Source organism: Chroicocephalus ridibundus, chromosome 5 (genome assembly GCF_963924245.1).
Source record: "Chroicocephalus ridibundus chromosome 5, bChrRid1.1, whole genome shotgun sequence".
NCBI classification, from domain to species: Eukaryota; Metazoa; Chordata; class Aves; order Charadriiformes; family Laridae; genus Chroicocephalus; species Chroicocephalus ridibundus.
The window spans coordinates 81553708-81580622 of NC_086288.1; the positions used below are offsets into that span (position 1 = coordinate 81553708).

The following is a 26915-nucleotide window of genomic DNA, read 5'->3' on the forward strand; positions in this document are numbered from 1 at the left end:
AAAAAATAAATTAAAAAAAAGAATTATGCTGTAAAGATACTGTATACAGGCTGGAGGAGAGACAGAGTCAAGATCTACGCGGTGTGGATGTGGCCAGCCTCTACTACATAGGCTCGCGTAGAGGTAATGGTCCCTTGCCTTGTTCTATTTGTTTATTTGTTTACATAATCTTCCTTTTGTTAGCATTTATCGTGTCAGTAATTTTCTCAATAGTGCTTCTGGAAGGTTTGACATTCTTACATTAAGATCTAGCTCGGAGCAGGAGATGTAAAAATCTTCTGGAAGTCTTTATACAAGAAGTAAGACACTCTCTTACTAAAGTCAGAAAAAAAATCACCCATTTTTTTTTATTTGTCCCTAAATTGAAATGAAAAATAGCATGTAAAGAATAGCGGAAAGAAATAGACCAGTTATAAAAATATTAAGACTACTATTTCAGTCTAGTTTTTTTCTTTAACCTGATGAGCAAAATTGCTTCTCTTTAGTAGACTTGGAAATAAGCAGTACCATATTTATGACATATATTGGATTTGAAACCACACCAAACAACCATTAGGAAAAAACAATTGAAAATATGGCATTTGACTAGCTGCAAATGATCGTGAAACCCCCGTCTCTTGTTCTACTGCTGGTTGTGTCTCTTCTGTCCCACATCGACAAATACGTTTTGCCAATAGAATAAGAGAAAACAAGCAAAGCAAAAACCGAGGGGATATGGTTCTTGTCTATAACAGAAGGGACTGTTCCCTGTATGGCAGGGAACACTAGGGAATGGGAAATAGTTATTTAATCTATTAGCTAACGCGGGTGAAGGGAAAAAATAGGTAAAAGTTAACTGTCATGGTTTTAGGCCGGAAATTAAAAAAAAAAATTCTACACCGTTAATGTACAGATTTTCTGAAGCAACCTGCTAATGGGAAAGCAGAAGGAAAAAACTGGTATTTTTTTAAACAAAAGTTAAGAGTGATTTTGAAATAATCGTATGTGTTTTGTTGGTTTTTTGTTTGTTTCTTTTTGTTTCATTTTTTTTGTAACAGCAAATAATCAGGTGCAATGATGCCAGGGATCACTCCAGATCTGCATTTCTGCCTTCGTTTCCAAGTCTTTAAATGCCAGAGAAAAACGAATTTTCACCTGCCAGAAGAGAAGTGGGAGAAGAGGACTTCGCAGGGGAGGTGTCACTTAAACGAGTTTTACACTGTGGGACTCTTACCTCCAGATCAGGGTAAGAAGGAGGTTTTTTTATAATTTCTCCATGTTCCCAGTTTCTTTTTATTTAAATGAGAAATTCGGTGCTTCAGTGGATTTTTTTGTGGATGGACAGGATTAATGCTCAGAAATATAGTGGTATCCTACAACATCCTACGATCCCAGTTCAGTTCATCTCTAGTAGCTGTGTTTCGGATTCAAGTTTGTATTCCGTAATCTTTGGAACGAAACCTAAACCGAATTTCCCCCTGCTCTGATACTTCTCTCTTCCCCTCTCATCCTGTCTCCCGGTGGTCATGGCGAACACATTCAGCCCGGGCTCATCTAACCGAGAGCCTGCGTTTGGTGCTATCAACTCCACGGCCAGAGGAATTTAAGGAGATCGCTATGGATGTGTCACACGCTACACCTACATTACTGGCATGGTTTACATCATACCGACGAGTTTATTTTTAACCCAAGTAATGGTGTATGCAGAAGATTTCCACAAGGTGGGGCTGAAGCGACGTTTCATATCAAGAAGTTCCCTGTACAGGGCTTTTTAGAGTTTGCACTCCACCACGAAGTTTATGGAACAGAAATTTCCTCTTAAAAGTCGGGGATTCAAATCAAATATTCATGAAAACACAATAGCTTTGCACAGAGTGATGTATGATACAATATAGGCTTGTTTTAATAACTTGAACAGTATAATCCTAAGGGTTATTAAGCATTAGTCCTGAGAGAGTTCGATTCAATATTTTTCAAGCGTAATCTTGATCTTATGTTTAATTTGCCCAATGTTTTATTACCCTGGATTTAAACTTTGGAATTCTAGTTTTATCATTATGGGAAATTATGCTGACTTATAAAGCAAAAGTTGATCTTGTAATGCCAAATCCAAATAAGAAGGACTGTTGCAGCATAATGTAAGAGAAAATTACATGCAAAAAAAAGGATTAACATACATAAATCAGATCTGAGGAAATTATGAAATAAGTATAGTAGGAATAAAAGGTTTTACATCTTCATGGCATTAATGAGTTCTTTTACTAAAATGTTTTGCCTGGTTTGGGCAGTATTTCTATTTCAGAAAAGACATGAATGATTTCAGAGTTTGCCCACTTGCTTGTTTGAAAGAGATTTTAAAAGCTCTTGGTTATTAAGGAGGAAGCTAAGCCTTGGCTTGATCAAGAGCTACATGTAATTAATTGTCCAGGAAGGAGAAAACTCATGGTATTGGAACCACAGTGCTAACCAACCGTGTTAATTTAACTGTTGGTTTTGTTGCACGCCATCTAGAAATGGAAGAAATACCGCAGGTAATGACTTAAATCAAGAAGTGACATGTGCCACAGTCAAGCCAAGAAGAAGCTTGCATACCTTTGCCTGTTTGCAAACTGAGCAGTTTAAATTAATTCTGCATATCCTGACAAGTTGTATCAGGGTCCAATACTCTCTCACCTGGTTCTTTTAGATATTCCACACAGGAGGTCTTAGTATTTTAAATACTATATTTACTCACTCAAAGACGTTTGGCTTTACATGGGATTTTGATTCAGCAGTGCGGTACAGCAATGCGTTGAAATTGCAACACAAAGACAATAAAGCAGTTGCAATACACACTTGGATTACAATAGAAATGTGATTCTCCTTACCAGTGGCTATATGATGACTGTCACAATGTCGGGTGTCCCCAGGCGCCAGGAGGAATACGTAGGTTGAAGCCAGCTCAAGTCCTTTGATTTCTTCTAAGGTCATTTTGCTGGTTGCTCAGATATTACGCTCTATTTTAGGCTGAGTCACTATACACTTCCCCCCCGCAGGTCCAGTTATCTCAGGAAGACATTCACACCTCTCTTGGTGTGATCAGACTGGTTCATCAGCAAAACTCCACCTGACACCAGAGTGACCAGCCACTATTTGGCACTAGGATAACCGAGTAGGTAGGAATTTGTCCTGCTTTGAGCGACACAGGACTAACTTCTCTTCTAACGCTTGGGGAAACTGCACTTTTGGAAGACTCTAATGCCTGAATTTGTGAAAATATTTACTTTATGGCCAGCTAGGCTATGTGGGATTCAAGGGCTCAGTGTTTTTGAGCTTGCCAGGTGCGGGGATGAGGAGGAGCGAGACCCAGGCACTTGACCCAAGCTGCCAACAGGATTATTTCATACCACGAACGGCACATTCAATATGAATTAGAAACTTTGCTGATGTCTTTCTCACTCTCCCTCGATGATGGCGGTCCAGTGAACTCCTTGCCCCGGTGCCGGAGCCCTGAGCCCTTCCCTTCCACCCGCAGCCACAGCGCTCGCAGGGTCCCACATGGACTGTCCCTGTGGGGAGCGCACGGCTTCTGCTGATATAATTGGCTGCTTATAATTCTTGTATATCTGATATTAGTATCAGGATCAATACTGGTTCTTTAGTATTATTGTTAATTATTTAGTCTTAACCTGTTAAATCTGTTTATATTTCAACCCTCGTGTTTCCTTGTTTTCCCCAGTTCCCCTTCCCGGGTGGGGGGAATTCTATCGGGTGATAGAATAATTGTCGAAACAATAATAAATTGTTATGAGTTTTCTCAAACCATAACAGAAGTGTACGGGCTGGTGTGGAAATTAAGTGTCAGCGAGATACAGCCACACAGCAGCCAGAATCTGAGCTGTGGATCCTAAATCAGTGACTTTTCATCTCTCCGTCCTGAATCTATTAATTATGTATTATGTCTTTATCGTGCCATTTCTATTGGTTTTATTCTTTTGTCTGGTTGCTGGGGACACACTCAAGTTCCAGTCATAAGCAGCACCATATGATTAATTCTGGCCATATAGATTAATGTGTTACATTTTGTTTTATATTCTTTTCTCTATAACAATCTCTATAACACTGCAAGCTTCCAGTGCATAATTTTCATTGTTTTTTAAGCCCATAAACATCCTTTTCAGTGGTCTATTCTGAAGCTGCTTATAAATTGCGTGTTCAAGATTGAATACACATCTCGGCTCTAGTAACTACTATTTACGTTTTTCAGGCTGTGTATCATTGCTTTATCTACTATTTTAAAAGTATTGCTCTGGATCTTCTGAATCATGGTCTATACCGGACAATTCTATTACTAAAAAGATGCATGAGTATCTAATCTCTGTAATTCTTAATCATGATGGAAGTTCATTGTAGAAGGCAGAATACTTTTGCTATCGGTAAGACATAAATACATTAATTGAAGCTATTTAATTGCATGCATAATAACACTTTTATTAGCCGTTAGCAATTCCATTAACACTATTGGGTCATTAACTTTGATACAACAGACAAGTGCAATTTTGTTGTAATCAAGAAAGCAATAAAAGGATAGTTTGTGTACCACAGAGCAATTTACAATAGCAATAAAGTCTAATGAATTCTGTTATTCATTCTTTCCTTTTAGAGGCTGAGTTTAGATTATGACATCAAACATCTGGGGAGTGAAGCAGATAAGAGGGGGCCATTCTGTCCTGATACAGCCGTTACAGGGTGCGCTCCAGAGATTAGGTGGAGGGTATAGAAAACGAACAGATTCCCAAGGGTCGTGGAGATGTGATTCTGTGATGGCAATATTCGGAGTCTCAGAGGAAACCTATTCTTCAGCCTGACTGTGCATCAGCAGGATGAACCGCAGCTAGACACTGCTTTGACTATTGTCACAGCACCACATCCCACTGCTGGGTTTTTAGGCCTATATGAAGAGGAGTCCAAAAAAGAAATTGTGGATTTATCCAAGACGGGCAGAGAGCTCTGCTTTCCCTCTGTCTGCATTGCCATTAGGCTTGGCACAGATGCCCTTGTCAAAAGAAAGGCTGGTGAAGCTATGAGGTCCCACTGTTCCCACCAGGTTTCCACCCCGCCATGTCTTATCACAGTCCTTTTTGGAACTTCATGGGCTGAATAAGACTTTGGCAAAAGGTTAGAGTAACACAAAGTGGTGGGACCTGATTAGGGCCTGCATTACAGTGAATAGTTGTAGGACTACTTTCCGAGGACCTGGTGGTTTTAAGGTTGGGGAGAGGCTTTGAATTCTAGAATATAGAGAAGCCTCCTGTGTAGGGTGCAGTAATTTTGGAAATCTCTCAGAAATTCGCATGCTTTGTAAGAAATCTTCTCAAGGCTTGGGTAAGAAACCGAGGTGGCTTGAAGCTGTGCTCTGTTTGTAATCTCAAGATTATACCTTTTTTCTATCCATCCACAAAAGACGTATGTCAGAAATGTTAGAAATGGGCTCTACTGTCCCGGGTATGTGCTGTAGCAGTATATGGCATCATGCCTAGGACTGCGATGCTCATGTGCTTGGCTAAATCTTGATGAGATTTAACAGGAAGCACAGGAAGAATGAGTTACACTGTAGAAAACTATATAAATGATACGGTGGCTAGGACAATCCCATGCTTCCTTTTTCCTCCTTTTCCTCCCCTTTTTTCTTTCTTCCTTGTTTTGTTTTTTTTTTAAAACTTTTCTTTTCTTCTTCTTCTTCTCTCTTTTTTTTTTTTTTCCTTCTTCTTTTTCTTTTCCCTTTTAAGTGTGGGAAGTGAACTTGAGCCTTTCACTCCCTCATTAGTGAGGAAAAGTTTGGATGAGGTGTACCCAAAGGCACTTTACCTTAGATTTTGTACACATGCGACTGGTCCCCCTCTTTCACAGTAACAGGAATCCAGTTCCATACTCTTTCCTGCCTCCTCACTCCTCTTATTCATGACTGTAGTGGGACCCCAAACCATGCCTTCATCTAAATCTTGCTTCCTACTTCACCACCTCACTGACATGGTCCTATTCCGGTATCCTAAGTGGGAATGCAAGCTCAGATCTGCCTGCATTCTTGGACCAGACCTTGCGAGTAGCTTGAATGGGAAAGCCAAGAGTTTCTAATGAGTCGATTGACGTGAGCTGCCAGTCAGCTGGCAGTGGCAATCTATTGTCCAGCAAACTAAGCCAACGTATGCACAATTTCTGTTGGACAAGACCTCCCTGTGCTTGTGCCCGTGCACGTACGTCAAGAGGCTGGCTGCATGCGGGTGGTTTGAAACGCCTGCAGAAGGTTGTTCTGCAAAAGGTGGCCGCCTTCTGCCTAACCAGGCAGTACTAAATGAATTACTTTTTGTCTGTCGGTGCATATCGGATCAGTGTCGCTCGGGAGCCATGGTGCAATACTGCTCGTTTCCTGAATTTCAAAGTGCCTGAGGCAATCAAATTGTACCTCTGCCAGGAGAATGGTACCTTCTGGCATTTGCCTTAGTGAAGATTGCCAGCAGATGTCTAAGGCCTCTCCAAATGTAGAGTTAGACAAATTTGGCTCTATCTTCATTCCGGTTTGGATGCCAGTTTACGTAAGTGAACAGAGTATACTGTAGTTGTAACTTGTTAAAAACATGTATGACTTTTCATTTATTAACTTGTAAGATACCAATTTTTAGCAGAAATAGAGTAAATGGAGAAATTTAAGTTAACTGCAAGGGCAGGGAGATATTTTTACTGTGAGGAAACACTGTCAAACACTGTACCAGATTCTTGAGAGAGGCTGGAGGATCTCTATCCTTGGAGATTTAGGCTAGATATAAGGAAGAAATGTTTTGCAATGAGGGTGGTGAAACCCTGGCCCAGGTTGTCCGTAGAAGTGGTAGATGCCCCATTCCTTGAAGTATTCAGGATGGGGCTCTAACAACCTGGTCTAGTTGAAGATGTCCCTCCTCGTGGCAGAGAGGTTGGACTAGATCGCCTTTAAAGGTCCCTTTCAACCCAAACTGTTCTATGATTTTGTGAGCAATCTGCTTCAACTTGACCTTCTTTGAGCAGGAGCTTGGACTAGAAGACCTCCAGAGGTCCCTTCCAACACATTTGATTCTGTTTTTATGATTTGTTGCTATTTGCTGGCATTGTTGCATAAGCTACTGGTCAGCTCAGGTAAGCGGCTAATAGAAAAGAGATTATCCATTAAGAAATATGGGCAGTTATTTTTTGCGAAAGGTTTTCAAGACTGTACTTTACAGTCTCCTCCTTCTTCCATTCACTGCTGAACTGCAGCCTTCCAGCAGCCTCCTTTTGCTGCCAAAACACCTCACGCTGCTGTCGATTCTTGATACAACTGCTGATCGTATCTTCAGTCTGATCTTCACTCCTTCTTTGGGGAGAGATTTCAGGCACTGGTAAATCTCAGGTCGCCAACTCACGTCCATCCTGCCAGCTCCTTCCCAAACCTCCCGTCGTACCGCTGGAATGGGTGTAACGCTGTTTCCTACCCCTCAGCCAACTGATGGGTCCCCCAGTGTTCCCCCAAGCCGAAATACAATGTTTTACACACCCCATACTTGCATATACATCGTATAACTCTACCTGTGTTCAGTCAAGAGCAACAAATAAGCATTTCATCAGATTCACCACGCATAATGGTCAGGAAAATCAAGCATGGCTGTACAAAATTTAAATTTAATAAAGGATGGGCAATGCTCTTGTCTTCAATAAATCCCCTGCCAGTCCCCCCAGAACATAACACTTCAAATGTATATATGGAGATACATATATGTGTGTGCATATATACATATATATATAAAAATATATTCACAGTTGACTGTGACCTAGCTCAAAAGGAAAGGGTTTGAGCACTGGATTACCTTTATGAAATTGTTGTGGTACCTTCATGCAAAAGGTGTTCCAAAAGCAAAAATAATATTAAAAATAAAAAAAAAATCTTTGAAATCAAATAATACACTGAGTTATGCTGCTGACAATCGCTCAGTGAAATTTTCATCATATTAATCATTGGAAGATCAGCCCAGAGCAGCCACAAGATGTCATTGTGGGCCTACCAAGATAACACTGTTAGGGTTGTAAAAATATAAACAAATAACGTAAATTAGAAATTAGCTAATTTTCTATTTCGTAAACTAATCCGCAACAAAAATAGAAAAAAAACAATTTTATCATATATTTTCCATAGTTTTTATGTGCTCACTTTGGAATACAGAAAATTTAAATGCACAGGTGCTTTTTATCAGCACTCAACACTGCCGGCCTTCTGGATGGCACTTGCTACTGGGGTAAAAACTATTTTAGATGAGATGAAACATATGCTTACATAAGGCAAAACCAACAAATAAATAAAACACTGGAAAAAAAATAAGAAAATCAAAGAAATTCTGTGGGTACTTAGGGGTTTTAAAACGTTCTATTCATGCAGTCTTGAATTTCAATTATTCCTTCTGGAAGGATTCCCACACCTAGAAAATTAAGATACTTTTTATATTGTACACAGTTCTTGAAAGTAGAGATTTGCATTCCTTGTGAGTTCCTCATTAACATGAGGATGTAATAGAGACAAATTTTTATGACTGGTGTATGATTTTCTCCCAAAATATGAAAATTAAGAAATATAATGACAATTATTTTTTCTACAATAAGCTAAAATTTTCAGACCTGATTGCTTTTAGTTGAGCTCCCATGATAAATTGAATTGTGAGCCAAAAGGGAACAGGGAAGCTTAGATTCTTTTGATATTGAATAGGTCATAATATAATTTAGGTGTTATTATATTTAAATTTAGATGTCCCACCAGTTAGAAAATTTTCAAGAACCCCCCGCAGTGATTGGGATTGTGAGGTATGTAGGGATTCAGGGCTTCACACAAAACGCTGAATCACTGAAACTCATATGAAATGCCAATAAGAGTTTCAGAATTTCCTACCCAAGAGTGAAAAATACAACCTTTCCTACCCAAAACTGAACGCAGTATAACGTTGTCTTTTTGTTCTGGTATCACAGACATTTCTGATCTAATTACTGCACGTGACCTAAATGGATTTGGTGTTTTTTTCCTAAATTAGCTCATGTTTCATTAATTAATGACCTGGGTTTCCATTACATCTTAAAGATATTTGCAGTAACTGAATGATCATCAGATTCTATGATCTGATTCCCAGTACAATAATTAGGAAAAAATTCAAAGGGGACCCTTATTTTTAAATATAAGCCTTTTTTTCTGATTAAATAGTTACGTATTTGTTCAGCACCTCTTAGACATTTTATCAACTTCAAACAGAATTCATTTGGCCATGTGAAAAAGAAATATTATTGTGAAAGGAAAAATGCAAGTAATCTTTTCGTTACTTGCAGTAACACAATTCCCTTGACACTGATAGGATTAAGATATGATTATTGTTGTTCGTTCCTCAACATAGAAATTCTATCAGACAGCGACAAATGGTTTTAGCATTATAATAGGGAATATCTCTGTTTTCACTATAAGGAGTTATTTATGGGTTTTGGACAAATATTTTGCAACAGCTAATGATTCTCATGTTCTCATGTATGACATATCTCACTTTTCTTGTTTAATTTATAGTAATCGGGCAATAAGACAAAAAAATATAGAATGTGGATCAAAGCTACAGCCATAGAGCACTTAATAAAGAATTATAGTTAGAATGCATAGTTAGAAATATATACATACCTAGAAATATAAATACATATATATTTTTACAGTGAAGTGTGGAACAGAAAGTAGCCATTGGATATTTTTGTTACATTTTGTCTAGACATCTTTTAGACTCTAGAGGAAAAATTGATTCTTACTTCTTTTATACTTTTGTTTTATTGCTATGCTTGTGTCTAAATTAATTTATCAACAGAAAGTTTGTATTTCAGTGGAAGCACAGTTGGGGTCTTCTGGGCAAATCCTCGTTAAGTTTTGGGCTTGAAGATAAGGATTTGTAGACCTGTGCAGGTTCAGAGAGTAATAGATAGAAGAATAATGAAGTCATCAGCAGGCAGTAGTGATTTTATGGAAAACTACTCAGTAAAAATATCCGAGAAAACTGTAGGGGGAGGAGTGTTCAAATAAGAGCCTCAAAGGGTCTCTTGTAGCGGTAGGAACTCCTGTTGCTAAGATGATGAGACGCGGGATGGTGGCGACGCTGCTGTTGTGCCAGTTGAGATGTTTAAAGCAGTGGTGTTGAGAGCATTGTTGTAACGACAGACTGTCTCAACATAATCCTCTCCACTAGAAAAACATGCAGGGAATGAAAAAGGCAAGATAGCGTCTTTGAACTACCTTCCCGTGTGAAGACAATATGTATATAGGCAGGAATCACTTAGTAATAATTCATATGAGGGAACAGGGGAAGGGAATTAGCAGAAAAAGGCTTTCTGAGAACCTGAACCATTGGTAAAGTAAGGAAAGCAAGTCCATTGGTAAAGTAAGGAAAGCAAGTAATGAAGATGTGTTTTATCTGCTTGTTTGATGAGGTGATGCCAAGTGAAAACTTGTGCATCAGGTAACGTGAAGATCAATATTGTAAGAAACAGAACCTGAATTTTCTGTGGGGAAAATATGTCAAGTGATTATGACTGGTCACCCATCACATAGGGATATTAATTGTTAAGGAGGTTTGATAATGATCTTCTGCTACCAAAATGAGAATATTCTTTTGAATGCTGAATAAGCCAAGATTTGGTACACCATGCAATAAATCTTATTTTAGGTTACTCCCATTGTGGTAAAGATGAAAACCTTTAGCTGAGATGCCTGGATTATGGTGAGATACAGGACACGTTAGTTGGGTAAGGTCTTCATGAAATAATAAATAAAAACAGGGGAGGGGAAGGTAGAAGGTAGAAGATTAGATTAGCCTGACATTGCATGACCAAGCTCATGGCAATACATAAAATGCTGATTCAGTGCATGTGTTTACTAACCTTCTGATGGCAATAAAATGCTTTCTGTTCCTTGGTGGGGATTTCCATGACGCACATTTGCATCCGCTGCCTGGACCAGTCATCATCCTCGTATTCCCCAGTGCAGAGCTGGGGCTTTGGGAGCTCTGTCTACTTGACTCCTAGCTCCTCATCAGTCTGCAAGAGTATGTAAGGAACCGGGAGCTCGGTTTTATTTGAAAACTCTGCAAACGAAGCTCAGTTATATAAAATGAAATTCCTGATTGTTTGGAAATTTCCAACTTTTTTCCTTCTACAAAATTGAACACTTTCTCCCCCACCCTTCCCATCAAGTTCCTGCAGAATGGAAATTCTGATATTCTGCCAGTCCTAATCATAAATTGCAGCTTGAGGAAGGAGGAGCAGCTTGGATATATTATGCTGCAGTGGACTTGCACAACAATTTAAATCTGTATGCCTGAATTGTTCATAGAATTTGAGGGAATTATGTAAAATTTTTTTTCAGTTCACCCTCTCTCACTTGATTTGATTTGACAAAGAAGCATGTGTAGGGCAGGGAGCAAGATGGGACCTACACGTTCAACCAAACCATTAAGTTTTGTCACTAAGTATTGCTTTGTCATGGGTACTGCTGACATCTAAATTACCATGTTTTTGTTTTCTGTCATTATTTAAATAAGTTAGTTTTTCTGAATTTATCTGAAACAAATTTCAACCCAGTAAGTTTCCTCCTCTTTCCTTTTGTGCAGAAAGTGTGGGGTTTTTACTTCCTGTCCTCAAAGTATGAGCTAATAGGTTTATTTGAAGTATATATAGTGATATAGTTCTATGTATGTGAATTGTGTATCCAAATAGTGAAATAATTATTGTCAGTATTTTACCATATGTGGCACTGTTCTCTATTCTGCTTCAACTGTTTCCAGATAGGGGTACAGAGCGGTATGAAGACCCTCGTTTTTTCTCTATATGATTTAGGGAAAAAAAGAGTCAGATAAAATTTGACTCCGAAAAATTGAGCCAGAAATCAAACGGGATTTTTCACCTCGGAGCCACGTTTTAAAGATCGATCAGTTTGTGTCCTGGCTCCTTGCCTTGCTTTGTTTCTTTTGGTTTCCCTCCTGTATTAAGCTGATCAGTCTCGGCCTCTCCCAGGTTAACGTGCTTTTGTAATAGGAATGTTGATTGATTGACTCAAATTAAAATTTTCAGCCTGGCAGCTTTATTTAAAAATATGCAAGCAATAACAGGTCCTGCCTATGGAAAGATCTTTCCAAAGGAAACCCCATAGCTCAGAAATGAAACCTTGTCACCGTTTTTTTTGCTTTCTATCAAAGTCACGGCATCTTCCTGAACATGCTCTTCTGGGAGACACCATCAGGAACAGTCTCCTTCTGTGATCCGTTGTGTAAGCGTAACCTGCACTCTTCATACAACTTGCACACATTTATGTAAAGAGCAGGGATACCTGTGGTAAATCCTGCTATGTAGAGTGGAAACACCATATTTGTAGCAACTGTGGAAGTGATGTATATAGAACGAATAATGTAGCATTTAAGAAAGAAGTTTTTCCCTAATTGATCAGTTGCAGTTGCAATAGCAAATAGTAATAACATAAAATGCTGTATTTATTATTCGGGATTTGCATAGCATCGGAAAAGGTATAACTGACATAGACAAGAGCTATTTCTACAATCCAGTATCAAGGCAACAATTTCAGTTTTCCTTGATTCCATGATAGAATTTTAGTTTCTTGTATTTCATTTGTTGAAGAGTCTGGAGTGAGCAGCATGATGGAGAAAGGGAGAAATTACTGGAATACGGAAGGAAGGGAGGGTAATCAGTTCTGTAAGGGCAGAGAATTTTTGTTGGAAACACAGTAGTTAAGGTTAAATAATTGCCTGTGGAAGCGCTCACTCTCCCTCCCGAACCCATTTTGGAAACACTTGAAGATCATTTTCACCATTCCAGCGCTTTTTTCTTCACTACACTGTGTCGCTCGGTTAAATAAGCTAGCGTTACTAATAGAAATATTATGCTAATCCCTGGTGACATTCAGTATACATGAGTGTCTGTATATTTAATTTGAAAAATTATCCTCTGCAAAATATGAATACTAATCATTTGTCTCAGTTCAAGACCTTACCTTCCTGTCCCATACTCAAAGCTGAAGATAATCCTCCATCTCTCTGAAGAAAATATACATAAAATAAAAGTCTTATGTTCTGGACTTACATCTTCCTACTAGTTAGTATCTGAATTCTTTAAATTAAAAAAAAAGAGTTTATTGTACTGGCACTTTGAACTTTTCCCATATGATCTTACTTTTATACACATTTAAGACTGTTTTTATGATGCCAAATGATGAAACGTCATTGGTCAGTATTACACCAAAATGAATGTGGCTGATGAAAAATACAGTCTTGGTATTTTGATACATAATTGAACAAAATTAAATTAAATGCATAGAATTCATATAATAAGAGTTGTCCACTTCATAGTTCTAGCAGATTAATCATTCAATAAAAAAGGAAAACAAAAATATAATAATATGTAAGAAGCATGGTCATGTTCAGTGAAATTTAAACCTCTTAATTCTCTAATATGCATTTAAGTTGGTGATGTCATAGGGTTATTTTAGGTATGTATTGATAGTGATGGGATGTTTTTTAACTGAGAATTATGAAAAGCTTGGGTACAGCCTAGTTAGATAAGGAATAAAGTACAAAATCATTTTTGCGGCAAGTGGTTTGAAGAACTTCAGAACTATTGTGTGGTCTAAAAGATTTGGAATTTATTTACTCTCGATTCAGAAATTATGCATGGAGGTAATTTAGATCTTAAGTCCCTCCTCTGCTTTTTCGTATTTGCTTCCATGCTAGATACAGTAATTTGTGTTTCCATTGTTTTATTTTCTTCAGGTATTTTGCCATCACCCCATGCTTGAGTTCAAAATTGGGGAAAAAACCCCAACCAACCATCACCACTTGTTCTTTTGAGGGGAGGGATAATCCTATATTATATTCTAGTTCTTATCATGTAACTGTCGTCTTACATTTTTTTTCCCTCTCTGATTTTCTTTACATTTATATGGTTATGGAGTTCTAGAATTTGTTTTAATATCCTTTGCAGGATATCACTTACTTTGTCTTTAAACAGTTCAAGTGGCCTCTTAGATATATTCACCTCCTCTTTTTATTAAGTTTTTATTCACTCAGAGATCAAAAAGAAGCACTAAGTATGACAAATAGAGATAAAAAGAAAAAGGATAGCATTAAAAGAAGGCATATTGTGAAAATCTACATCTCATAACTGCAGCAAAAACTAGACCTGACTAAAGAGGAACTTGGTCATTTGGGGCATCTGTGGGAGTGTATTTGGTTTCACAATCATCAGAGAAATGCACAGCTATTTTGAATATGTACAGAGCAAATGACAGCCCTGGTGTTCTTAGTTCCGTGCTAAGCAGAAATGACGTGCAAAAGCACTGGGTGGAGGGAGAAAAACAGAAAATAGAAGTGACTCATGGAAGGTCAAGAGCCGGTCATGAAGGGGATGAAGGTCCGTGCTCTGTGCAGTGGCCTTTCTGCTGAACTACACGGTTTGCCTGGTCGTGCATTGCATTGTTGAGGAGAAATATGTAGAGGAGAGAGAGCGAAAACAGAAGGCCCAAGAAAACTAGTTGAATTATTTTATTAGTTCACCGCCTACACCATTTTCAGGACAACTCATCAAGTGGGCATCGTCTGACGCATATGAATGAAGGGTTGACTGTTTTTCCCCCATAAAGTCTAATATACCAGCTGGTGGGAAACTGTGAGGGAAGCACACAGTAATAGCCTTAACGAGTACAGAACGCCATTAAGGCATACGTAAAGCAGACTCCTGGAAAAAATGAACTCTGGGATGCAGGCATCAATAAAATATTATATTTAAACTTCCACTGCATATGGATATATAGACGTATACACCACCATCAAAAAAAAAAAACAAAAATAAGAAAAAAAAAAAGAGGAAACTATCATAGACAGAGTGAACTACAAGCATTTGATAAATAAAAGTGAGGGTATTTTATTCCGCACTAATAAAGTAAAGAACATGCGTTTCCTTCAGCATTGCAATATCTGAATTAGCCAGAGATATTGCATTATACATGGAGATTAGACCAGAACTGAATTCAGCAGAAATGGAGAAAGAAGCCATAGAATTTTAAGTAGTTTCATGAAACGGCAGCCTGTGTGGCTGCTGTGAAGATTTGCTGTCCCTAATGAATAATGCATAAAGTATGATTTCTTCCAAGGGAATAATAGGCTATCTAATGAAAACTTTGAAGGGGGTTACAATTTATCTGCCTGAAGTGAACCAAAAAGAAAAAAACAAAATGCTGGATACCTTATTATCAAACGAAATAGTATCAGCCCTAGCAAAAGTAAAGAGCAGCTCATTTGTTCCCTTAGTTTCCAGTTACTCTGTCACTTGTTTTCCGTCTGGAGATGCTGCATTAAAAATACGCCATTTCCCATGTTAAAACAAAAAAGCAGTTTGCACCTCACTAGATCGATACGTATCTTTCTATACTGAAGTAAAAAGACGAATGACAAGATGTCATAATATGCCACTAAAAGCTAACTGCAGTACGCTACCAGCAATGCAAGGACATGGAATATTTCCTTTGTACATTTTTTTTTCCCCTTTATCTTTTTTTCTTCATTAACTTTCAAACCAGGGGAGACTTTGCTTGAGCGTATTTATTGTTGCATATTACATTTGACACTTGTAATTTTGTCTGGAATGCATGGATGGCATGCCTTCCTGGCAAAATAACAAAGTGTCAGGAAAGTAAAATTAAGAAGGATCAATATGTCTGTTGAGTTTAATGTGAAGACTTTTATTCAGCTGTAAAGAGCGGAAGGCTCTTCAGTGGCTTCGTTGCACAGATGTGTCATCCGGCGGCGGCAACGGGAATGCAATCTGTAATATCAATCATTCCGTAAAGATCCATGAAAATATTAGCATAATTACTCTACGGTCTAAAAGGCTGAAAGACTATCTGCTTGTGTGGGATCGGCGCAATTGCTGATTCCGGGTGAGTTAGCAGAACTGGATGTCAGGTACTTTAACATAAAATTTATGACTTGTTTTGGTTTCGTGACTAACGCGGTAGGAAGCAAACATGCAGTGCCGTGACGTGACATCGGAAATCTACGCTAAATGAGTGATAAAACAGAACTGTTAAATGCTCAAAAGCCATACTTTCTGCTCTCTTTATCTTGTTTAAGTGTTACATCAATGTACAGCAGAAATAAACCCACCAAAACTGCTAGGGATGAGCTCAGCACCAGACGTATAGTATTTGAATGAAGAGACAGGAAAAAATCCCGATGATTCCATTTAGAAGCGCCCTTTCACATCCAAAGGGCTTAAAAACAAACGCGTCTTTGTAACTGCATTTCTGCACCTTTTAAGAAGTTTATGTTGTACTGCAATTGATTGGAAGATATTTGGCGATGCCTTGGTTGGTCAACACACAGAATATTCTGTGCCAAAGTGCCCAGGAAGGAGTTGAGTTCTTACACAACTTCAACTGCTTTTGTCAGCTCCATAGTCAGAGAACATCTGGGGTTCCGATAAACGTTATTGCAGAACCTTGGGTCCAGGCAGTTGCTCAGATTCTTACTTTACAAGGAAGCATTTCCTGGATCATCATTTCTAAGTGAAATTTAGTTAAACTAGCTGTGCAAAAATCAACCTTACCGTCCTTCATTTAGTTAAGTATAGAAAAATAATAGTTAATAGTCAGAATCCATTTACCAAATGATCATTAAACCAAAAAGCACTATTTTTAATGCAGAGTTATTGTAACTGATTGTAAGAAAGATTCTGTGGCAATGACATTAAAGGACTGTTCCAGCATTTATCTATGGTCTTTAGTAGTAGCTTCAGGCAGAAACAGTTCTAATTGTAGAGCTGTTCAAATAAATTATTACTATTTTTTTAATTTGAAAATTACCCTTAATTGAAATTGAAATTTCTCTTAATATAGTATATACAGTGTATTTTCCTACTCTGTGGGTAGCACAAGGTATTTAGAATACAGGAAATGATGATCAAAGGAAAAGTAGAGCTTAGAAATCATAATCGTAGAATCATAGACTGTGTTGGGTTGGGAGGGACCTCTCAAGGCCATCTAGTCCAACCCCCCTGCAGTCAGCAGGGACATCTGTAACTAGATCAGGTTGCTCAGAGCCTCATCCAGCCTGGCCTTGAATGTCTCCAGGGATGGGGCCTCCACCCCCTCTCTTGGCAACCTGGGCCAGTGTCTCACCACCCTCAGTGTAAAGAACTTCTTCCCAATGTCTAACCTAATCCTGCCCTGCTCTAGTTTAAACCATTGCCCCTCGTCCTATTGCTACATGCCCTTGCAAACAGCCCCTCCCCATCCTTCCTGTAGGCCCCCTTCAGGGACTGAAAGGCCGCTATAAGGTCTCCCCGGAGCCTTCTCTTCTCCAGGCTGAACAACGCCAACTCTCTCAGCCTGTCCTCACAGCAGAGGGGCTCCAGCCCTCAGATCATCCTCGTGGCCTCCTGTAGACCCAGTCGTTTGTCTTCAGCTCTACACTTCCATGCTGGGGAGACCTATGGCTTCTACAGCGTAAGGAACAGGAGACACTGAAATGAAGCACCCAAGCACCCATTCCTATATCTGCTGGAAGTGGCGCAGGTTGCTCCAGAACCACTCAGGGCTTTGTACGTGACTTTCAAAAATTGATAGCTTGACTCAGTTTAACCTGTCCTTTACCAAGACAAGGTAAACGTGTTGCTCCTCAGTTGGAGCTCTTCAGGCTGCACTTCTCATTTAGAAAGTGCTAGAATAATAAGTTGGTCTTTGCATACGTGCATGTACAATATAGAGGGATCATATTTACTACATCTGTGTATATATGGGGAAAGAGAAGATTAAAATGAAATGTATTTTTCCTGCATTTACTAAAAAATAGGGGAAGAAAACTGCAGCTAGCGGTGGGAAGACACATATGTTCTTCATAGCTGAATAGCCTGTTTGGTACCTATAATTCTATAAAGAGAAGTTCTGCTCCACGAGTAGTTAAAATGAAAAGGAATATGTCTGAGGCCAAATCACAGTACTATATAATGTGTTGGCTTTATATGCTTTCTCCTTGCATAATGAAATTTATTAAGCATGCTTTTCATAAGTAACATTTAAACTGCAGTTCCTAGAAGTATAGCACGAGCCGCTGCTCCCCATGAAAAGCTAAGTGGTTGTCTGGTAAGTGATTTATTACCTACAGGAGACATGAGAAAACTTCACCAGAAGTTTAGAGTTAGTATTTGATGGTTGATCATGTATACTAATGTAAATTTTTATATTATATGACTATAATATAGTATAATACATTTCATAGAACTTATTAATTATCGTACTTGAAAATAATTATGATTAGATAAGTGATTTATATGGACTACATACGAAATAATGACACATATCTATATAAGTAAATTTGCATGTACACATGCATATGCACTAATATTAAGTAATTACTTTCAACAGCATAAAGAGAAGCAACACATTATAACTCAAATCATTTTATTAGGAAAAGATTTGCAACGTATGAGAGAAATTCTTGTTCTTTCTTTAAAGTCTCGCTTTCTGAAAGACCGCAAATGCTCACTAAAGGAATACGTTTAAAGCCCTTATGTAAAGCGACGCAAGTTCTCAAGTTTTGTGAAGTTAAAGAGCATAATTAAATATTGTATATAGCAATTTTGAAATTAGCTGATAATATAATTAGCTCTGAATTCTACGATCTTCCTTCTTTTTCCTTGATCTTATGGGATATTGGAGAGTGGATTATTCACAAGATTAAAGCTATGCAATAAGAACGATTTAGAAAAATGTAGCTGGTAAGGAGTGGCTCATTTGTACCAGATGTATGTATTAACATACAATTTGTGCTTTTTCATTTGATTTTATATGTTCTCTTAAAAGACAGTGTACTATACAGATACGTGCTTTTGTGTAGGGATATTTTAGCAGGCCGGCTGTTATATTCTTCTCTCTATGTGTTAATTAGTGCACATAACCCTTTTCATGTAAGGATAGCTTAGTCATCTCTAAAACAGGTATGTGAGTTGAAAGGACTCATCTGCCACCCAGGAGCGGTGGGCTTCCCACACGTGCTCAGTCCTGACCTTAATAGCCACTGAAAACGATGGTGGATTTCATGAACTCCAAATGAATTCCCTCTAAAATTAGAAGAGTAAAATCACCAGTGTTACCAGTGCTGTAATGTCAGACCACTCGGTGCTTGGCAGACTCTGGCAGAGGCTGCACCTTATAAAGCAGAATCACAGACCTGTTCGTGGCAAAGACTTGAGTTTGTGGGCTTCAAGTTGTATCTCTAACGGGTTTCCTTTGATACGGTAATAATGTGCATGCCTCTAACGAGGCACTAGCACAAAATCATGTCCCATGGGGCAACGTAGAACTTTTATGGTTCCTGTCTCAGCTTTTAAATAGGGATCAAAAAATAACGCTATAGTAAATTACATTTGTCTCCCAGCTTTGATGTTCACCTTTCATTCCTGTCAGGGGGAACTGGGCCACCTTATGGTCAACGAACTTTTCTTTCTTACTTCTGCAGGGCTGCATGTCCCGCACCATCCTTCTGATTCCATTAGTCCATTCTTACGTAGAACATTCATTGATAAATCACAGCTTCTGTAGGAACCACTTTGATAAATATTTTAACAAATATTTACTATGAAGATATATACAGTAATCAGTGTCATAGAAAGATGCCTCACTTTTTTCCCCCCCTTTTCAAGGGGACTATCCACTCATCATCCCGGAAAGTCATGAGGTGCAGAAACAAGATAAATCATTGGGACAGAGGCTGTTTTACAGCCATCTTTAATGTATATAACGGCAATAAAGGCCTATTTGTCTGCAGTGTTGGTCTGCACATTTGCTCATACGGTGCGTAGGCTGTTGTTATGCAATTAATTATTTGGTTCCAAATCTCATGCGTGGGAATATTATTGCTGGGTCTTACTGCAAGGCAGCCTGTTTATAAATGTTGAATCATTTTATACGGTCAGTGATAATAAGCTGTAGCTGATGTAAACAACTGATAATGCTCTTAGTTAAATATATCAGTATATTGCCAGATACACATACATATAAAGAATTATGAATTTAAAAAGAAATGAATAAAAAACATGATAATAAACCCCCACGTCTTTAATGCTTACCACTTTTTCCAGCAGAACAAATACTTGTCCAGAGTTTTTTTCAGACTGTTTTTGATCTCCATTTTATCTTTTAGCGCTAAAGAAGAAGGTAAGGTGGGAAGTAGGTTCCATACTGTGTGCTTTTGTGCCTAAATCATCATTTTAATTAATATTTACTTCTTTCAGGTTGCATCTATTCCTATAAACAGGACATATTATCAGTGAACATCAAGTACAGAAATTTGTATATTGGGATGAATGCGTTTTGCTTACTTTCTAAACCCCTCAAAATGGTAAGTTCAAAATTTGTAGTGGATAATTGGACATTCTTGCTGTTTTAATGTAATACTTTACATTTATAACAATTTACGTTGCTTCTTGTTCTAGAACTACCGTGGGGACTTTTCTAGTTTTGTGTGGCCTTTCCATGACTTGTTAATTAACGCACAATGAGAAATCTGAAAACGTGTGACAATTTAAGCCTGGTCTTGAGTAGAGTGGGGCTTTCTCTGCAGCTCTAACCATAGTGTCAGATGGCTGTTCTCACAGCAGTACTTACAGAAGTAGTTACAGATGAAAGTCTTTAGCTCTATAGCAAATACTTTTTCAACTCCAATAAAGCAAAGGTTTGCAGGAGTTTATATGAGTGGAGCAATTCTTTTCTTCTGATTTGTTGAGCTGACATTAGCATGCACATCACGTCCCTTTGAGTTTAAAATTCCATTTAGCGAGCATAACCAATGCGCGGGACTTCAGAGACAGCAATATTGTTGACGTATAGTATTCTGAAAAAGTATTAATGATTGCCGCTCTTCAAAAAGATATTGAAAAACAGTGCACTATGGTGCCTTAAACAATCCAATTGCAAGTATAAAATATGCACAACAGCACAACATCGGGCATATAATTCTAGATCACGAGTCTTGCTTTAAGAATGCCATAATATATTTTTCCTGTCCGTGCCTTTATTGCATTCATTTTATTCAGCTAACAGCTCAGAAACAGACTGAATCTCAAGTCTCTCAACCTATACGCACAGTTTACTGTCTGTAGAATGAGGATATTGCGTGGCTTTCCTTATTTAGCCATTCTCTGTTTCCTATTTACATTTGCTCTTCTTGTGTACGTGTGTTGCACCTGACTTAACCAGGCTCAATTTTCTCAGAGGCATCTGTGTGCTACAACAATAGGAAAGGGAAACAGTCTCAACTTTCTAAGAAATTACTCTATTTCCTTATTTCATGAAAATGACTTCAGACTATTTTAAAGTTAATCAAGTAACTACGAATGATGATATTAAAAGCTTTGCTCCAAATCCAGAAAAATAAGTCAGTTGCATAATCAACAGTCTAATAATTTGCTACTGGGATAATACCCAACGCCATGTGAAATGTTTTTCTTCAAAACATTAGCCAAAAACTGTGTGTTCATGTTGACAAGGGGTATTTGCAAATTTGAGGTGAAATTGTTGAATTTTGGGGGGTGAAGTGTCCCTCTCTTCCTTCCCAGGGACAACAATTTTGTTGAAATAGTATTCTATTTACGTGTTTACAAAATGCAAAGTATCAGGTTTCCATTATGAATTTTTTAAAAGATAAAAGAAATCTACATTTCTTATGAAGACATTTAAAAAAAAAAATCAAAAAAGAAATGAAATGTTGTTTTGGATGAGAGGCAAGTTCTGGTCCATCCCAAATAAGTTGGGTTTTGGTTTGGAGTTTTTTTGTGGAAAAGGTCATAGCAGCAATGCTCTGCACTTTGAGTCAATTTTCTACTTGATTAGTGAAATGAACAGTCAGTGATTTCGCATAGCACCCTTCTATGCCAGGTGTCAATTTGCCAGCGTGGCACTAATGCTCTTCAAACAGAGCTGGTTTTGTCTCCTGGCCGGCAGCTGAGCCAGTGAGTTGTGATGATGGCAACCGGAATTGGCTGTTCCCTGGAAAATGCAACAGAGTGACTGAACAGGGACTTCTCTGACTACACAAATGGGCCATGTTTGCATTATGAATTTTTAATGTGCAGCATTTCGGATAAAAACTCGTTATTTCTATGACTCATGAATAAAAATTTAGAGCCACTTTAAATGTGGTCAGCAAGAAACTGTTCTTCCCTGTATAACAAATGGTAAGAAGTGTGAATCCATAATTAAAGGCAGCTTACACTACCGTGATTTTGTAGAAAAGCAGACAAGACTGGTATAGCTGCCAGTGGCAACCCCTTTTTATTTCATTTAATAAGCTTTTAGTTGTTGGATCAGGCCCAGTCTCATGAAACATTTTGGACTTTCCCAGACACGTCTCTCAATCATAAAATAAAGACAGAAACTCTGGGACCTCCCTCCCACTTACAGTTTGCTAATTAGATGGTGAGCAACCAAGCAGATGTGATCCACATACTAATTGCAAAGCATTTCGCGTGCTGAATCAGGGCAATTAAAACTCTATCGAGTTATATACAAAACTCTAGAAGTAATTTAGGAAAACTTAAGCATGAGACCAATTCCTCTAGAGGAGTTGATGGTGGGAATGCCCAAGCATCATACTCTCTAAGACTTCCTCCTTTGCAAGCTTCAGATTTGGTATTGCATTCAGCTACAGCCAGGTGGTAATTACTGACTTCTGGCAGTGCTTATTTGGGTTAAATGGCCTCATAACCAACAAGAGGTAATTGAAAACAGCTTGAGATCTCACCAACACACTCTTAACTACTCTAACTTAGATTAGAGTAGAGCAAGTCAAGGAAGATTAACAGATGGCTCAGAGACCACGGCAGGGAAGAAGGGTCTCAGATGCTCGTGTCACATCAGGTGAGCAGAGCAATCCTCCTGGTGGATGGATTTCACCTCAGTTCCCTGGAGAGCCTTCCAGCCGGCACGAATGATAACAACTGTGAGAGACACTTTTGCAACCCCCAGTTTTAACGTGAGGGATGAGATAAGTTGGCCTTTTGAACTTGTCATATAAAAAGCACACCTTGTCGTTTCTTTACAGAATTCTTGAAGTGGTGTGTGTTGGAAGATGAATCTCCTTACTTGCTCTTTGTATGAAAATTGGTTTATATCTTTGATTGTTCTTCCTGTCTATTTTTAACCCCATGAACGCTCCAGGCTGGGGGCAGAGTGGCTGGAGAGCTGCCCAGCAGAAAAGGACCTGGGGGTGCTGGTCGACAGTGGCTGACTATGAGCCAGCAGTGTGCCCAGGTGGCCAAGAAGGCCAACAGCATCCTGGCCTGTGTCAGGAACAGTGTGGTGAGTAGGACTAGGGCAGTGATGGTCCCCCCACACTGGGCACTGGTGAGGTCCAGTTTTGGGCCCCTGACTCCAAGAAAGACGTCGAGGTACTGGAGCGTGTCCAGAGAAGGGCAACGGAGCTGGTGAGGGGTCTGGAGCACAAGTCTGGTGAGGAGCGGCTGAGGGAGCTGGGGGGGTTCAGCCTGGAGAAGAGGAGGCTGAGGGGAGACCTTCTCGCTCTCTACAGCTCCCTGGAAGGAGGGGGTGGCCAGGGGGGGTCGGGCTCTTCTCCCAAGGAACAGGCCATGGGACAAGAGGGAATGGCCTCAAGTTGATCCAGGGGAGGTTTAGGATGGATATTAGGAAAAAAATTTTCATGGAAAAGGTTGTCAAGCATTGGAAGAGGCTGCCCAGGGCAGTGGTGGAGTCGCCATCCCTGGAGGGATTTAAAAGACACGTGGACATGGTGCTGAGGGACATGGTTTAGTGGTGGTTTTCACAATGTTACGTTAATGGTTGGACTTGTTCATAAAGGTCTCTTCCAACCTAAATGATTCTATGATTCTACAATTCTACTCCTGTAACATCTTCTCTTGAAAGAGGGGACCAAACTGCGTTGAACATGCAATTGCACCATGGATTGATACCTTTGCATGCTTATTTTCCCCCTTGTTCTCTGTGTCTTTCCCTATCATTCCTAACATTTTATTTTTGATGCTGTTTCAATGCTGAAGAAGTGAAACAAACTTTTGTGTAGCCCCTTCTCTTCTTATATAAAAAAGATATACCGAATTTATAACCCATTTGAGTTTTGACCACAATGCCCACACTAAAGTGGTTTCGCAGCACCAGAATTTCAAGAGTTATAGAAAGAAATGACGTGTAGTATTTCAGCCTCCACTACAGGGGATTAGTTCTGTATGATGTGGGAATATTTTATTTTTGGAATGACAGTGCTTTGACATCTCTGTTTTATTAAATTGCGTGCTGCTGATGTTGGTACTGTTAACAAGTAGTATAAATAATAGCAGTAGTATGCTGTTAGTTGTTTTATTTATATAATCCAAATAACATTGGAGCTTTTCAATGGATGCACATAGACCGGAAAACATGCCATTTCGGCGTATTTGTTTACACAAGAGGAAGCTATTATGACACGTTATTTTAATCCCATCAGATTTCCTGCTGCTGTAAAATAAAAATGGTTTGCACTACTGCACTTATGAACCAGCCAACATTTTAAATGCAGTATATAGCGTTTCTGTGGAGTTTGTTGCTACGGGAGACTTTCGAGGGAAATACGGTGATTATTTTCTAAGCCTTAAAAACAATGTAAAGACTTTTAGGATTTGGGCTTTTTACTAAAAGCAGACAGGGGCGCGGGTAATGTGACACTTCCGCATCACAAAAAATATCGACGTGAGCAGGGTACCACGGGAGAACTGGAGCCATGATATTGGGCTAAAGAGTCAGATACTACTAAACTCAAGATAACAAATCAGACAGGCTGATAAGAAGCTGTGGTATGCCAGCTTCTGGGGAAAAAATAAAATCTACGGTACTATTGTATGTCTCTCACCAGTAACAGAAGCACACGCAGTGTGTTTGCCTGGATTTCAAATGGCTTTCCCCTTTAACCACAACCGCGGCTGAAGTCACTCTGTCTCAGAGCAGCATATGGGATAATTAGTTTTCGAAGAGCTTGGGACTGATGCATCCCCTCGGAAAGTTACAGATATGTTTTGATGAAATATAATTTAATATTTCCTATCAGAAATCTAGACAAGATCATGCGTTTCTGTCAGTGTTTCCTAGCCATGTGAGTATCTTTTCTTTCTCTTTCCCCTCTTCTTCTTTTTTACTGTACCAATGGCGCTTGCACCTTCTTCCCGGGTCCGGCCAGTACAGGGTGCATCCGTCCCCATCGATACTGATGAGCGAGCTGCTGCATTTCACATCAGGTGAAAATCCAAGCAAACAGAGCTCCCCCTTGGATCTAAGTCACAATTACACAACTGCAATCCCAAAACAGATGACGGCTTTTAGTCTCGTCGCACTCATGATATATTATGTTTTTTTCTGAAGCAGGTTGGCTATGAGAAGTACCAGGGCTGCGTTCTTCGGTAGAACACTACACTCTCGGGTATTAAGGCACTCTATTGATGAACCAGAGGATAGTTTATATTCCCCGGTGTTCTTTAAATTTATATTACTTGAGCTCACGGCAACAAAAAGGACTTAAAAACAAGTGAGCACTGTCCTCCTGTACCAAAACATTTTTTTTCCCCTTCAATTCTTATCTTTTTTTTTTTTTTTCCTTTAGTTTGCTATCGTGCCTTTAACCCAGGAGACCAATATCCAGCACATCCACTGCATTACCCAGCTGCATCCATCAGCTTCTGCACTCTCAGAAGGAGTGACCTCTACCAGGTCATTCCGCCTCACACTTCGTCAGGGGTCTAAGGAGGAGACCTGGAGTGCTCAGGGTCTCACCTAGCACTATATTTGGATAAAACAGAGTACTTTCTCCAAAGGGAAACATCACTATCTTATCTTTTTCTTTTTTCTTTCTTTCTCTTTGAAAAGATAGGATCAAGAAAAAAAATCAATCACCCTTCTAAGCAGTATTTCATTCCTTTTTTGATTGATAGGTCATTTTACTACTAAGGGAATAATGGCTTTTTATAAATCTAGGCAGATTTTAAAAAGGAAATTATAAACTGTCTTTTCCTCAGAATAGCTGCAGCCTATAATGCTTTTTTTTTTTTTCTATATATTTAATTTAGACAAGACGGAAGAATTCATGTCTGCTTGGAGTGCTTTTATTGCCATGTGCAAAGGTGCTCTCATATCAAGAGAAGCCTTTATAAAATAATCTGGCTGGAAAATGCGCTTGCTTGAAGAAACGTGAAATTTACAGAGGGATTTACGGGAATCTCTCCTAAATAGGTTAGTGTCTTACATGATAATTTCACGATAAAAATATATTTGGCAACAAGCAGTATCTGTTCCTTGTTCCCTCTGCTTTTGTAAGTGTGGTCTTGAGTTTGGCTGGGGCAGGTAGAAGTTGCCTCATCTGCCCTATTCCCAAATTATTTGTTATTTAATCCCTGCACATTTAAATTCTCATGTATTTTAAGTCTGATTTGCACCAGCAGGAAGCATGCATCTGTTTTTTTCTTCTGATCCCCCATATTTGCTTACTCGTACAATTATTTTATTTTGGTAATGCATTTTCTTACAGATGACTTTTCATCAATTTGTATGTGTTTTTTCATATAGAGCCAATGCAAAAGCCATTAGATAAAAGCAGTTGCCGCCATCTATGAAAGTTATGCACTTGTTTGCTTTATCTTGGTATTAAATAATCAAACCCTGGAGAAACAAAGACTTAAAATGGCAGATGTATAAATAGTTATTTCTTTGCGCGCATGTTACGTTTCATTATTCTTCTTGACCCTTTTGCAAACATTAAAGACCATTCTCAGCGTAATATCAGAATGAAAAAAAATTACTTTCCTAAAATAATTCAGCTATTTTCAGC

General features: G+C 38.8%; 1 long non-coding RNA gene across 2 annotated transcripts; it reads left to right on the forward strand.

Annotated features, from left to right (window-relative positions):
- On the forward strand, window positions 1-26306 carry LOC134516670 (uncharacterized). 2 transcript variants are annotated; one of them, XR_010071394.1, is made up of 4 exons: window positions 1-123; window positions 1038-1225; window positions 20326-20432; window positions 26158-26306. It is a non-coding gene; the product is annotated as an uncharacterized LOC134516670 (long non-coding RNA). The 2 variants fall into 2 exon arrangements; XR_010071393.1 differs by lacking the exons at window positions 20326-20432; window positions 26158-26306 and adding an exon at window positions 3015-4567.
- The last annotated feature ends 609 nt before the right edge of the window (window positions 26307-26915 follow it).